Below are 15,863 nucleotides of genomic sequence, written 5' to 3'. Positions count from 1 at the left end.
CATAAAGAAATGGATATATGATAATACTATGAAATAATAATACATTTCCATAAGTATTCATACCCTTTACTCACTAATTTGTTGAAGCACCTTTGCCAGTGAATACAGCCTAGTCTTCTTTGGGATGATGCTACAAGCTTGGCACATCTGCATTTGGGGAGTTTCTCCCATTCTTCTCTGTAGATCTTCTCAAGCTCTGTCAGGTTGAATGATGAGCGTTGCTGCACAGCTATTTCACTGTCTCTCCAGAGATGTTCGATCGGGTTCAGGTCTGGGCTCTGGCTGGGCCACTCAAGGACATTCAGAGACTTAGGTCATAAATGCCTAATTGGTGAAGTGCTGTAGAGATGGTTGTCCTTCTGGAAGTTTGTCCCATCTCCACAGAGGAACTCTGTCGGAGTGACCATTGGGTTCTTGGTCACTTCCCTGACCAAGGCCCTTCTAGGTTCTAGGTGGTTCCAAACTTCTTCCATTTAAGAATGATGGAGGCCACTGTGTTCATGGGGACCATCAATGCTGCAGAAAGGTTTTGGAACCCTCCCCCAAATCTGTTCCTCGACACAATCCTGTCTCAGAGCTCTACGGACAATTCCTTTGACTTCATGGCTTGGCTTTTGCTCTGACATGCACTGTCAATTGTGGGAGATTATATAAACAGGTGTGTGCCTTTCCCAATCATGTCCAATCAATTGAATTTCCCACATGGACTGCAATCAAATTGTAGAAACATTTCAAGGATGATCCATGGAAACAGGAGGCACCTACGATACATTTTGAGTCTCATAGCAAAATATATATTTATATTTGTTTTGTTTTTTATAAATGTGCAAACAAATCTAAAAAGCTGTTTTAATTTTGTTGTTATGGTTTATTGTGTGTAGAATGATGATGAAAAAATATAATTGAACTAATTTTAGAATAAGGCTATAACGTAACAAAATGGAAAAGATCGGAATACTTTCTGAATGCTCTGTACAGGGAGAGCAGAGATGGGTTGCACTTCAGTAGGTTGTCATGGTCCAAAAAATGGGAAGATACTATGAATAGATTTTACACTAAAATCTGTGTGCTCGTTATAGGAGATTACCCATTCTCACAGTAATAGATATCAAAATGCAAAACATCTATTTTTAATGAATTGAAACATAAAAAAGGCTGTACAACAAGGGTATTGACTTTCGGGTGACTACTAATGGGGTTTGTTCTGAAAGTCACTCTAAACTATAACGAGTGAACAGTAGCTAATGTTTTCTCTCTGAGGGGATGGCTGGCTACTGTTTGAACCACAAAGGTCACACCCTGGGACTCGTCTGTTGGACAAACCAACCAACAATGCCTTAGAAATTCACACCATGCCTGTCTAACTCCACACTCCTCCCGTTTCTGTGGCATTCCTCTCTTTCTTCTTTCTCCCTGGGGTACAATACAAGTCAATATTTTCACTGCATCTCTCCCCGCTCTCCATGCTTTTAATGGGCTTGAAGTTGACAGGTGGTCAGATCTGTCTCCCGAATAAGACATGTTGTCTGAGAGGTCCCTGGAGCCAGAGATTGGACATTGGCACGGCACAATCCACTTATACGCAACCCACTAAGCCCTTACATTTAACAGCACACATTAACCTGAGCTAAAACCTCCCTGAGACTTAAGAAAATGAAAAAAAGATTACGACCAGGCAAAGGAAATACGCAGCCCATCTGGCATCGCTGTATTTTATGTGCTGAATTTTAAAAAAGATTTAAAAAATAAACGTTTGCATTTTTCTCCACATATTGACCGATTCACACACTAGAACGTTCAATCTATAGATTTCTAGATTTATCTACTCATCGTTTGAAACTCCAGTATTATCAACTAAATGCAAGTTGATGCTGCTTCACTAATGAGTTCACATATTCGACTTTCACCATCAGTTTAGTAGTGTGGAAATGCTTCCCAGAACGCCACAGAACTCCCATCGTGTATGCTACATCATCTGCTTCATGATTCCATTTACATTTAGGTGAAGTGCATCTCTGCTTGGGGTTGGAAGGTTCACATCCAAGTAATTACCTAGATACAGTACCTGGCTGTACATCAGACTCAACAAGTACTTTAGTGATGCGTATAAGGTCCTTTCAGTCCAGTTTATTTAGATAGAAATTAGAGCAAGTTATTATTATTTTAGATCATATTTTATTGGGATTTTGGTTTTGGTTTTTGTGGTTTGTGGTTTTGGTCATGGCACAGGTTTTCAACTCCAGTATAAAATAATTGTAAAATTGCAGCCTCTTCGTGAACCTTGTATGTTGTAAAATAACATGTTATCTTTATGTCAATAGACAGACGTCCGCAGATTATAGTTAATGAGTATGATTTTGTGGAGAGAGAAGATAACGATGAGAGACAACACAACAGTTTCTAGGGCTGAACTTATCACCAGCAGTGCAAAAAGTCCCCTTTTTCCTTGTTTGGTGTGTGATTGTGTGGTAAACAGTATGGATGAACAGTGGGGGGTAAGATGAGTTGGGGGTGAGTGGCCATTTGCCAGTTTTCCAAGTCCCAGCTCAGCTGTAGCCTGCCTATTTTGGCACGCTCACACTCCCAGAGATATGGACACAGCAAGCTATGGAAATCTGAGAAACGGATTTATCTCTGTCTGTGATTCTGGTGTGACACTGTGCTCCTGACTTGGAAGCTAGTAACTCAACAGGCTTATTTCTGAAAACTAGAGTATGGTATTCACATTGATAATGTATGGTGTAAATAATGTGTAAACAATGTTGAATCAACCAATGAGGGGATATAATATTCCACCCTTCAACAAGTTGACTAGGAATTAGTATCATAGAGTTACCATGTTTTTCAGAAAAATATCCATATTTGTCCTTGCAAAGGGTGCGTGTTGGTGGCAGGGAAGTCAGGCGAAGGAGAATCAAACTTGGTATAAACAGAGTTGTTTAATCAGTGCTTCACAAAACTCCAAAACCAAAATAACAAAATAATTTTAAAAATGGTACAAAACCCGTCGTGCACCAACAAATAATACACAAACATACAATCAAACAATCTCCGACCAGGACATGAGGGGAAACAGAGTTAAATACACAACATGTCATTGATGGGATTGGGACCAGGTGTGAAGGAAGATAAGCTAAAAACCAATGGAGAATGAAAAATGGATCAGTGATGGCAAGAAGGTCGGTGACGTCGACGGCCGATAATGGCCGAACAAGGAGAGGGACCGACTTCGGCGGAAGTCGTGACAGTCCTCTATTAAGTCTTCAGCATTCCTGGTGATCATCTGTCAGTTTTAATCTATTCTGAAAACTCAGAAAGCTGTAGTAATCATGTAGCCTCTTTGAAACCAGTGATCTCACCATTATGGCCATTAAAATCATCTGGTTTGCCATGCTGTTTGTTCACACAACTAGTGATGACCAAACAGTTACAGTACTTACACATTCACTGGACTCATTGTCATCAATGTCTAGATTAGTTTTATAAACTTCCGGGTTAGAGTCCCGCTCCTTGAAAGCGGCAGCTCTACCCTTTAGCACAGTGCGAATGTTGCCTGTAATCCATGGCTTCTGGTTGGGGTATGTACGTACAGTCACTGTTGGGACAACGTCCTCAATGCACTTATTGATAGAGCCAATGAATGAAGTGGTATACTCCTCAGTGCCAGGGGAAGAATCCCAGAACATATTCCAGTCTGTGCTAGCAAAACAGTTCTGTAGTTTAGCATCTGCTTCGTCTGACCACTTTTTTATAGACCGATTCACTGGTGCTTCCTTCTTAAATGTTTCTTGTAAGCAGGAATCAGGCGGATAAAATTATGGTCAGATTTGCCAAAAGGAGGGCGATGGAGAGCTTTGTATGCATCTCTGTGTGTGGAGTAAAGGTGGTCTAGAATTATTTTCTCTCTGGTTGCACAATTAACATGCTGATAGAAATGAGGTAAAACTGATTTAAGTTTCCCTGCATTAAAGTCCCCGGCCACTAAGAGCGCCACATCTGGTTGAGCATTTTCCTGTTTGCTTATGGTGGTATACAGCTCATTGAGCGAAACTTTAGTACCAGCATCGGTCTGTGGTGGTATGTAGACAGCTACAAGCAATACTGATGAAAACTCTCTAGATAGATAGTGTGGTCTACAGCTTATCTACCTCAGGCATGAAAAATCTCGAGATTTCCTTAAATACCGTGCACCAGCTGTTGTTCATCATAAATGCATAGGCCCCTGCCCTTTGTCTTACCAGAGTCTACTGTTCTATCCTGCCGATAGAGTGTATCACCCACCAGCTGTATGTTCTTATGTTGTATGTTCAGCCACGACTGGGTGTAACATAAGATATTACAGTTTTTAATGTCCCGTTGGTAGGATATACGTGATTTCAGTACGTCCCATTTTTTAGCTAGCAGGAAGGAAGGCAAAGGCAGATTAGCAACTTGCTGCCTGATCCTCCCAAGGCACCCTGATCTTTTTCAGCAAAATCTCTGTTTCCTTCTCCAGCTAATGACTGGGCTTCAGGGTCCCCTCCGGCAGCCATCCCCTCTGGCAGCCATCCCCTCTGGCAGCCATCCCCTCTGGTGCCATCTTCACTCCAAATTCTTAAGTTTAGGCATTAACTCTGAATGGATAAGGTAAGGGTTAAGCTTTAGGATAGGCTTAAAACCAAAATATCACAAACTATCTTTGGATTCGAACTTGCAACCATGAGGGTAAGAGCGCTCATTGTGGCCCCAATTGGCTGACTTCTTCAGACGTGGATGGACGTCGAATACGGACTTGTATCACGGGTGACCTGGCTGATCTTTCACATTGAAAATATAGGCTATATCTTTCATATTCAATTTTGTCGTTCTTTTCTAGCCATATTCTGACATACTATAGATGCCACTGCACCTCACTTTCGAGGCAACTACAGGGAAAATTGAACGAGAACCCTCTATTGGTCCAAAAATCCACCTCTTAAGCGTCCACCAGCACCAGCTAATGATCGGAGCTCCTGTCAGACAGAGAGAGAAGAAAGGGTACGACTTCTTTACCACATCCTCATTATTTAATGCAGGGAAAGTGATAATTCCCACATAGAGGAGAGATCCGGTGAGGAGCCGGACAGTTACGCCTGTGTCACTGTACCGCTCCTCTCTAATAAGGCCTGTCGCCGGCGATTAGGGATTGTTGACAGGGCCACTTGTTGTGACTGGCACCAGCCTCCCTGCACAATCACGGCTTCCTCCCATTCATCACATCATGGTCCACAGAGCACACAGCAGCATCCTATTGTGTATACGCGCAAATGCCTGAATGCACACGCACACATGCACGCAGACATACCCACACGCATGCACACAGACACACAAACACACATGGAGGCAAGCATGCATACAAACAGAGACACACACACACACACACACACACACACACACACACACACACACACACACACACACACACACACACACACACACACACACACACACACACACACACACACACACACACACACACACACACACACACACACACACACACACACACTACACACTACACACTACACACTATACACACACTCATGTTGACAAATATCAGATGGTGAAATTAACGGTCATTCACTGGTCATGGAGGAGATGTCTCTCTCTCTTCCTGCTTACTGTCTCCACCCACGCTTTCCCCACACAAAGCCCTGCCTCCTGCAGCAGTACATGCTAGCCTGCCACTATCGGGAGCTAAATCTCTCATTACATTCTCATTCATAGCAAGGCCCGTGTACTCTGTATTCTGATCCAGACTGGAACCAAACTAATTACTGTGTCATCGCTGTTCTCTGGGTTTTGTGGCCCCTGGATTTTCTGTGATTAGTTTCTTCCAAGTCATTTATAAAACGGTTCATGGGGTGCAAACTATTTTGTGTCTGAATTAGTCGACAGCCCCTGTTCTTTATTTGCTAAAGGAGGGGGAGACCTTGGGCTAATTGTAAAGGGATAGCTGCTGTCTCATATTATTCCTTATCTTTGCAAAATGGAGACTCAAAATTGAGACTAATTCCATTACTTTTTAGAGTGCATGGGCCCTGGTGTGACAGCCAACTCTCCACCCCATTCTTCCTGTTCCCTATGGAGTTACTGTACAGCCTAAGTCACACCCTGGTATATCTTGCTGACCTCTGACCTGAGCTGCTAACACAGGCATGTGTACTGTAGCTATTTATTGCCCATATGATCATGAGATAATTAATTATCCTGTAAGTCAAGGTCAACTAATGGGAAGTCTGGGGGAATTATACTACAAGTACCCTCTTGGCACCACAGATGGCAAAACAACTAAATATAAATGATTGTGGTATTATTGTTATTAGCTAATGAATAATAAATAAAAAACATAACAAAAACCACAGGGGCACGTTATTTGACAGTATTTTTGTTCAAACCTGAGATATGTTTGTAAACTTCTGTATTCAGCTACTGTATGTGTTAGAACAGCAAACCAAACACTAGTGCTCATCTTCCCCAAGGCTGTTTTTTCACACCAGCTTATTCCACAATGGCCTATCTTTAATTGAGCTGTTAATTGGACAATGAACTACAGTTGACCTCCAGCGCTTTGTTGCTGTCATTTGTAGCGATCCTCTGAGAACGGAGTAATAGATGTGATAGGAAGAGAAGCCGCACACTCCGAATGACTCTCTGAATTAGTCCCCTATTGAACTGCCCTGATAGACAAGACCTTGGATTTCAAACCATTCCCCACAAAAGCACATTGCATACAGTAGCATCAAGCATAAGCTACGTACATAGTGCACACAATGTATTGAGGTTAGGGTTGGAGTGAATTCAAATTCCATTTCCACATTTTTATCATAGAGAATGGGGATTTCAATTGACTTCCTGAATTGACTGGGTTGAAATGGAATTGAACCCAAACCCTAATTGAGCCACTACTGAAAGCAGAACAAATAATGAGTGTCAGAGTGACAGTCCTATCCTGACTGTGACATTGTAACATGATTAGTCTACTAACAGTCATTTTTAGAACTGGCCATTTGACCTTCCTCTGACACTATTTGTCTTCACCGAATTATTACCCATGACACATGCCACCCATGGACCAATCAAATAATGCCCGGTCTTAGCCGCAAATTGTCTCCCACAATTCTGGACGAAATGTTGACATCCTTCTATCCACAGATAGAAGGAAGCAAAGCAGATATACTGCTGTAGTTTACAGAGAGAACATTGGTGTGTCAGCACGTCACGTGATGAGTGTAAGTTGGTAAGCCACGGTGAATGGGGCGAACAATGGCCCTGTTAGTTGGGGCGGCTTGGCCCGCCTGGCCCATGTGCATGCTAGCTGTAGCCCTAATCGGCCATGATTACAACTAATGGCTGTAATGATGTACGCTCTCTCCCCAGCAGGACAATTCAATTAGGCTCAGGCCAATTCTGTATCTCCCCAGGCAGCCCCGAACCCTCTTTCTCTCTCTCCCTCTCTGTCTACTCTAGCCAAGTGTGTGTGTGTGTGTGTGTGTGTGTGTGTGTGTGTGTGTGTGTGTGTGTGTGTGTGTGTGTGTGTGTGTGTGTGTGTGTGTGTGTGTGTGTGTGTGTGTGTGTGTGTGTGTGTGTGTGTGTGTGTGTGTGTGTGTGTGTGTGTGTGTGTGACTGTAAAATAGGGTCGTATGAATCTATATCCGCCATGTTTAGTTGCCTCTGGATAAGGTGCTGAGTTTGACATCTATTTCATGTAAAAGTTGTTTTTTAAAGAGGAATTCTAAAAAACAACTCTGACCACATATATTGAAGTAACTCTCAGGGCAATGTTAGTAGCCTCAGGCCTGGAAACTCAGCTTGCATCTATAATACATTAATTAAGTGTTTGGTAGCATGGCTCATACTGCTCTGTTCAAAAGGCCATTGTAGAGCAATTTTTAAAAAATATTGAAACAGAAAAATGAAATAAATTGATTGTTCAAAGAGTACTTGAAATTCTTTGTTGTCCACCGGTGACTAAGCATGCTTATGCCGCTCGATGGCCAACCTTTGGCATGGTCACAATCTTGATCAATTTACAAGGTTTTAGTTTTTGGTTACCATGTATACTGTTTTGAAAACCCCTCACATTGGAGTATGGTGCATTATATTATGAAGAAAAAAAAGAAGCTTCAGCTTATTATATTGCCGCCCCACCTGCACATAGAGATACTGTAGATATTTTACATACACAAACGTATCTAGACTGAATTCGCACACACACACACACACACACACACACACACACACACACACACACACACACACACACACACACACACACACACACACACACACACACACACACACACACACACACACACACACACACACACACACACACACACACACACACACACACACACACACACACACACACACACACACACACACACACACACACAGTCTTGTACAGCTAACCTTGTGAAGACACACAATTAGGTCCAATTCAAAATCCTACTTTCCCTAACCTTAATCCTAACCCTAAACCTAATCCTAACCCCAACACTAATACTAACCTTAACCCTAAATGCCCATGAAATAGAATTTGACCTTGTGGAGACAACAAAATGTCCCCGGTTGGTCAAATTTCTGTTTGTTTGCTATTCTTGTGGGGACTTCCGGTCCACCCACACACACACACACACACACACACACACACACACACACACACACACACACACACACACACACACACACACACACACACACACACACACACACACACACACACACACACACACACACACACACACACACACACACACACACACACACATAGGTTAAGTGTGTTTAAGTGCTATTTGAAATCAATACAGTGCTTTGAGAAATATGATATTTATTGTACAAACTCACCTCAACCTTCACACAAGCCGTAACTAATTAAGTTTCTGCTGTCAGCTTCACCCAACCTCATACTTTAGCATTCAAATTATTCTATGGGAATTGAATGTTTGACTAAGCTATGCTGCCTGTCCTTTGGGTGGTGGACCATTCTTGATGCACACAGGAAACTGTTGAGCATGAAAAACCCAACAGCATTGCAGTTCTTGACATAAACTTGTGCGCCAGGCATCTCCTACCATACTCTGTTCAAATGCACTTACATATTTTGTCTTGCCCTCTGGCACACATTCACAAGGAACACCTTGTGAACACATTCCAAATAACAAGGAACACCTTGTGAACACATTCCAAATAACAAGGAACACCTTGTGAACACATTCCAAATAACAAGGAACAAATAACAAGGAACACCTTGTGAACACATTCCAAATAACAAGGAACACCTTGTGAACACATTCCAAATAACAAGGAACACCTTGTGAACACATTCCAAATAACAAGGAACAAATAACAAGGAACACCTTGTGAACACATTCCAAATAACAAGGAACAAATAACAAGGAACACCTTGTGAACACATTCCAAATAACAAGGAACACCTTGTGAACACATTCCAAATAACAAGGAACACCTTGTGACCACATTCCTAATAACAATGAACACCTTGTGAACACATTCCAAATAACAAGGAACAAATAACAAGGAACACCTTGTGAACACATTCCAAATAACAAGGAACAAATAACAAGGAACACCTTGTGAACATATTCCAAATAACAAGGAACACCTTGTGAACACATTCCAAATAACAAGGAACAAATAACGAGGAACACCTTGTGAACACATTCCAAATAACAAGGAACAAATAACAAGGAACACCTTGTGAACACATTCCAAATAACAAGGAACAAATAACAAGGAACACCTTGTGAACACATTCCAAATAACAAGGAACACCTTGTGAACACATTCCAAATAACAAGGAACACCTTGTGAACACATTCCAAATAACAAGGAACACCTTGTGAACACATTCCAAATAACAAGGAACACCTTGTGAACACATTCCAAATAACAAGGAACAAATAACAAGGAACACCTTGTGAACACATTCCAAATAACAAGGAACACCTTGTGAACACATTCCAAATAACAAGGAACAAATAACAAGGAACACCTTGTGAACATATTCCAAATAACAAGGAACACCTTGTGAACACATTCCAAATAACAAGGAACAAATAACAAGGAACACCTTGTGAACACATTCCAAATAACAAGGAACAAATAACAAGGAACACCTTGTGAACACATTCCAAATAACAAGGAACAAATAACAAGGAACACCTTGTGAACACATTCCAAATAACAAGGAACACCTTGTGAACACATTCCAAATAACAAGGAACACCTTGTGAACACATTCCAAATAACAAGGAACACCTTGTGAACACATTCCAAATAACAAGGAACAAATAACAAGGAACACCGTGTGAACACATTCCAAATAACAAGGAACACCTTGTGAACACATTCCAAATAACAAGGAACAAATAACAAGGAACACCTTGTGAACACATTCCAAATAACAAGGAACACCTTGTGAACACATTCCAAATAACAAGGAACACCTTGTGAACACATTCCAAATAACAAGGAACAAATAACAAGGAACACCTTGTGAACACATTCCAAATAACAAGGAACACCTTGTGAACACATTCCAAATAACAAGGAACAAATAACAAGGAACACCTTGTGAACACATTCCAAATAACAAGGAACACCTTGTGAACACATTCCAAATAACAAGGAACACCTTTTGAACACATTCCAAATAACAAGGAACAAATAACAAGGAACACCTTATGAACACATTCCAAATAACAAGGAACACCTTGTGAACACATTCCTAATAACAAGGAACACCTTGTGAACACATTCCAAATAACAAGGAACAAATAACAAGGAACACCTTGTGAACACATTCCAAATAACAAGGAACACCTTGTGAACACATTCCAAATAACAAGGAACAAATAACAAGGAACACCTTGTGAACACATTCCAAATAACAAGGAACACCTTGTGAACACATTCCAAATAACAAGGAACACCTTGTGAACACATTCCAAATAACAAGGAACAAATAACAAGGAACACCTTATGAACACATTCCAAATAACAAGGAACACCTTGTGAACACATTCCTAATAACAAGGAACACCTTGTGAACACATTCCTAATAACAAGGAACACCTTGTGAACACATTCCAAATAACAAGGAACAAATAACAAGGAACACCTTGTGAACACATTCCAAATAACAAGGAACACCTTGTGAACACATTCCAAATAACAAGGAACACCTTGTGAACACATTCCTAATAACAAGGAACACCTTGTGAACACATTCCAAATAACAAGGAACAAATAACAATGAACACAAGGAACACATTACAAATATTGCGTTGCACCCCCTTTTGCCCTCAGAACAGCATCAATTCATTGGGGCATGGACTCTACAACGTGTCGACAGCATTCCACAGGGTTGCTGGCCCATGTTAACTCCAATGCTTCCCATAGTTGTGTCAAGTTGGCTGGATGTCCTTTGGGTGGTGGACCATTCTTGATACACACAGGAAACTGTTAAGAGTGAAAACCCAAGCAGCGTTGCAGTTCTTGACACACTCAAACCAGTGTGCCTGGCACCTACTACCGTAACCCATTCAAAGGCACTTACACCTTTTGTCTTGCCCATTCAGCCTCTGAATGGCAGACATACACAATCCATGTCTCATTTTGTCTTAAGGCTTAAAAAACCTTCTTTAACCTGTCTCCTCTCCTTCATTTACACGGAAGTGGATTTAACAAGTGACATCAATGAGGGATCATAGCTTTCACCTGGATTCACATGGTCAGTCTATGTCATGGAAAGATCAGGTGTTCTTAATGTTTTGTATGCTCAGTGGCTATAGATAACTGACACTGTAACATAATAATATATTGTCATGAAATATTTAATATATAGGAATTTCCCAGAGAAACTTAGGGAAGCAGCTGTCCCTCTTCCCAAGCGGTAGTACAGAAAGTGTTTACTTCATACTCACAGAAAGAGCTGCAGTTTTCCTCAGGGGGGGTGAGGGACTGTAGCGGATGGCTAAGTTAGCATTCGCTATACTGCCTAGGGAAGGAAGTCACTCTGGTATATGTGCTTCCTTGTGAAACACAGCTACAGCCCACATGGTCTATGTGGAGTTGAACTGAAACAACACGGGACCAGTGTACCCATCAGCGTGCTTTATTTTTTTTACCGTACATTGTTGCATCATATGGTTGACTTCAGGGAGTTTTTAGTGTAAATTGAGGCTAGTGTGAAGTTAGTATGGATTTAAATTGTTCTTGCTTGACCATAAACTTTTGAAATTGTGTCTCTCATGCAACCTTTTCTATGTCAACATTTTGCATAGAGTAAACTGAAGGAAAAGCATCAGCAATAAGCTTTTGATTGGAATTGAGCTGCTGTCCTAAACTTTCCTTTACAATTGCAGTTTTGCAATCCTAGGACTGTGCATTATGACTATTTTTTAAATCTTGCCAGCACAATATTTTATTCTTCATACAGTATTGGTACCAACATAATTGTCACGACTTCCACCAAAGTCGGCTCCTCTCCTTGTTCGGGCGGCGTTCGGCGAACGACGGCACCGGTTTTCTAGCCATCGCCGCTCCATTTTTCATATGTCCATTTGTTTTGTCTTGTTCCATACACACCTGATTTTCATTCCCCAATCAATATACATGTATTTAGTCCTCTGTTCCCCATCATGCCTTTGTGTGCAATTGTTCAATGTTAATTAACGGTGTATGTTCACGCCCAATACTTTTATAGGTTATGTTCCGTGTTTTTGGGCACTTATGTCATTTTTTGTGCCTATTGTTGAACGGAATAAAAGTGAGCCTGTTTACTCTACTCTGCTCTCTAGCACCTGACTTCGCCTCTCTTACACAGCCTTAAGAATAATACATCTTTCAAAATTACTTGATCGGCAAAAGTTATTTAAATGATCACCTCATAATGAATCACTTAATGATCCATTAGTTCTTCCAAATCAGACCAATAGGTATCGTCAAAAGATCATTGTTTTCCTTCCTAAAGGTTGGCTGACTGCAACATGGGTTCTGCCACCTCACATTTGCTCAATGAGAAACGTCCAACAAAAACAGGTAGCTTTTTATTATAATGGTTTACTATGTTATGACTATGTTTACTATGTTATGACATTTGACTTTTAAGAGAACATGGATTTAATGTGTAATCAATCCGGGTGAATTATGAGGCCCTGTCATGTGTATTAGATATATACTTGACCACAACAGTTTTATTAACCCTAACCAGACTGTATCAGACAGCTGTCCCGATGTCAGCCTTTATAACTTGGGGGAGTAAATGGAAAAGGATCCATATATTTCACCAATCCAGACTCCTTTATATTAATATCAGATTGAGCATTGGCGTATTTTGCCTGACCAGAGCGCAGTCTGCAGTACTTATCAAGTGATTAACTTATCAAGGCTCTCCACTGCCGAACAGTCTGCTCTAGTTTCCATGGAGACTTGGCTTTATTTGATGAAGGTAGTGTGTGTGTGTGTGTGTGTGTGTGTGTGTGTGTGTGTGTGTGTGTGTGTGTGCGTGCGTGCGTGCGTGCGTGCGTGCGTGCGTGCGTGCGTGCGTGCGTGCGTGTGTGCGTGCGTGTGTGTGTGTGTGTGTGTGTGTGTGTGTGTGTGTGTGTGTGTGTGCTTGCGTCTATTTGATTGTTTTTAACCCTAAAAGCACCAACAGGGGTACATTTTGACCCCAAGGTTTTTTTTATACTTCTGAACTAGTTTTTATACTTCTGAACTCGTTTTTATACTTCTGAACTCGTTTTTATACTTCTGAACTCGTTTTTATACTTCTGAACTCGTTTTTATACTTCTGAACTAGTTTTTATACTTCTGAACTCGTTTTTATACTTCTGAACTCGTTTTTATACTTCTGAACTAGTTTTTATACTTCTGAACTCGTTTTTATACGTCTGAACTCGTTTTTATACTTCTGAACTCGTTTTTATACTTCTGAACTAGTTTTTATACTTCTGAACTCGTTTTTATACGTCTGAACTCGTTTTTATACTTCTGAACCCATTTTTGTAGTATCCAATTGTTAGTAGTTACTATCTTGTCTCATTGCTACAACTCCCGTACGGGCTCGTGGGAGACAAAGGTCGCAAGCCATGTGTCCTATGAAACACAACCCAACCAAGCTGCACAGTGCGCATCCAACCCGGAAGCCAGCCGCACCAATGTGTTGGAGGAAACACCGTGCACCTGGCGAGCTGGTTAGCGTGCACTGCACCCGGCACTCCACAGGAGTCGCTAGTGCGCGATGAGACAAGGATATCCCTACCGGCCAAACCCTCACTAACCCGGATGACGCTAGGCCAATAGTGCGTCGCCCCATGGACCTCCCTGCGATGCAGTGCCCTAGACCACTGCGCCACCCAGGAGGCCCCAGACCACTGTGCCACCCGGGGGAGGCCCCCATACTTCTGAACTTTTAAGATGTTGTCAAGCAACTAGTAAACAACATAAAAACAAAATTGACCATGATTTCTGTGAGGAATAATCTCTCTTTTGTATACTAGTGGTGCTAAGGTGAAAATGTTGACTCAATAGTTCATTTTGTGACAACAGCACCAAATTCGGCACAGAGTTGGATGTATGTACCCTGAAAAGATACAGACATGGAGTCACACCAGATTTGACCCCTGAGAATGTGACAGCCACCATAACTCAAAAATAATTACATGAAAAACATGTACCATCTTGAGAGTCTAATGTTTCAGATGGAACGGAGTTGATAGCCCATAGCATTTCAAAGTTAGAGCTAAAAGTCTGATGGCACCGGCGCCCATATCGCCAATATCACCCATATCGGGGGCTATCTTAGGTCGTACCGGTATGCCAGATTAGCTCATTTGCCAATTTATCAGCCCCTGAGTATCACAGAAACACAACACTTTGAATAAACAACAGAACTATTTTCATAACACAAAATAACTGTTTAAAACATTAAAAGTGTCTATTTTTAAACAAACTTTGACAATAAATGTGTTCAATTTTTAGATAGTATCCTTATTTTGGGGATTTAAAACCATTTACTTGTGTTACAAAGGTTAATAAATAAAAAGTGTTACTGCTTGACAGACATTGTCACTTTGCAATCATTACCCAAAATTACCCCAGTTGGCGCTTTTAGGGTTAAGTGGAAGTACAGAAGTGGAAGCTTCAGTTTGCTAGTTTGTTTTATGTAAACAAAACCAAGAGTGACTCACGACTTAGCAGTTAGGCCTGTCAATCAGAAGCACTGGGAGGTAGGCAATGGTGGTGCTAGTCTGAGATCTCACAGACCTCCAGTCAAATAATATGATCTGCTGCAAAAAGGTATCATTTCCCTGCTTCCAACCCCTGGAATTACAGGGTGTCAACAAGACACTTGGTAAGCCACTGTACCTGTGTCATGTGTTGGTTCATGACAATCATCTCTGTCCCAACATGATAATTATTAGGTGAGAGGGATGTCTTCATTTTAACCCCTGGGCGAATTGGGACCTCTTCGACTCTCTCATTCGACCTTTAGAAATGACACGATACTTGAAAGAAAATGCTCAGACCTTTCCCTTGTTTGTGCCTTTACTTAGAGACTGAGAGTGCAAATAGGAAAACTGCTTTCACCCCAGAGCAAATGTTACGGTATATGGGGCAGTCTTTCCACTGACACAGAGCCAAAACAAACTGTGTCATTCAATCGAGAACTTCAAATGCATCCTAAGCACTTGAGCTGTAAGCGCTTACTGTATATATGCAGAAGACAGAGAAGGAAACACGCCTGCCAATTCTCTGTATCCTATGAATAACAAATTAACATAGGAAATAAATTATGCAAATAAATGAAAGCTTCT

The sequence above is a fragment of the Oncorhynchus gorbuscha genome, linkage group LG08 (genome assembly GCF_021184085.1).
Source record: "Oncorhynchus gorbuscha isolate QuinsamMale2020 ecotype Even-year linkage group LG08, OgorEven_v1.0, whole genome shotgun sequence".
Lineage (NCBI taxonomy): Eukaryota > Metazoa > Chordata > Actinopteri > Salmoniformes > Salmonidae > Oncorhynchus > Oncorhynchus gorbuscha.
Note: the sequence above shows the minus strand (reverse complement) of the source record.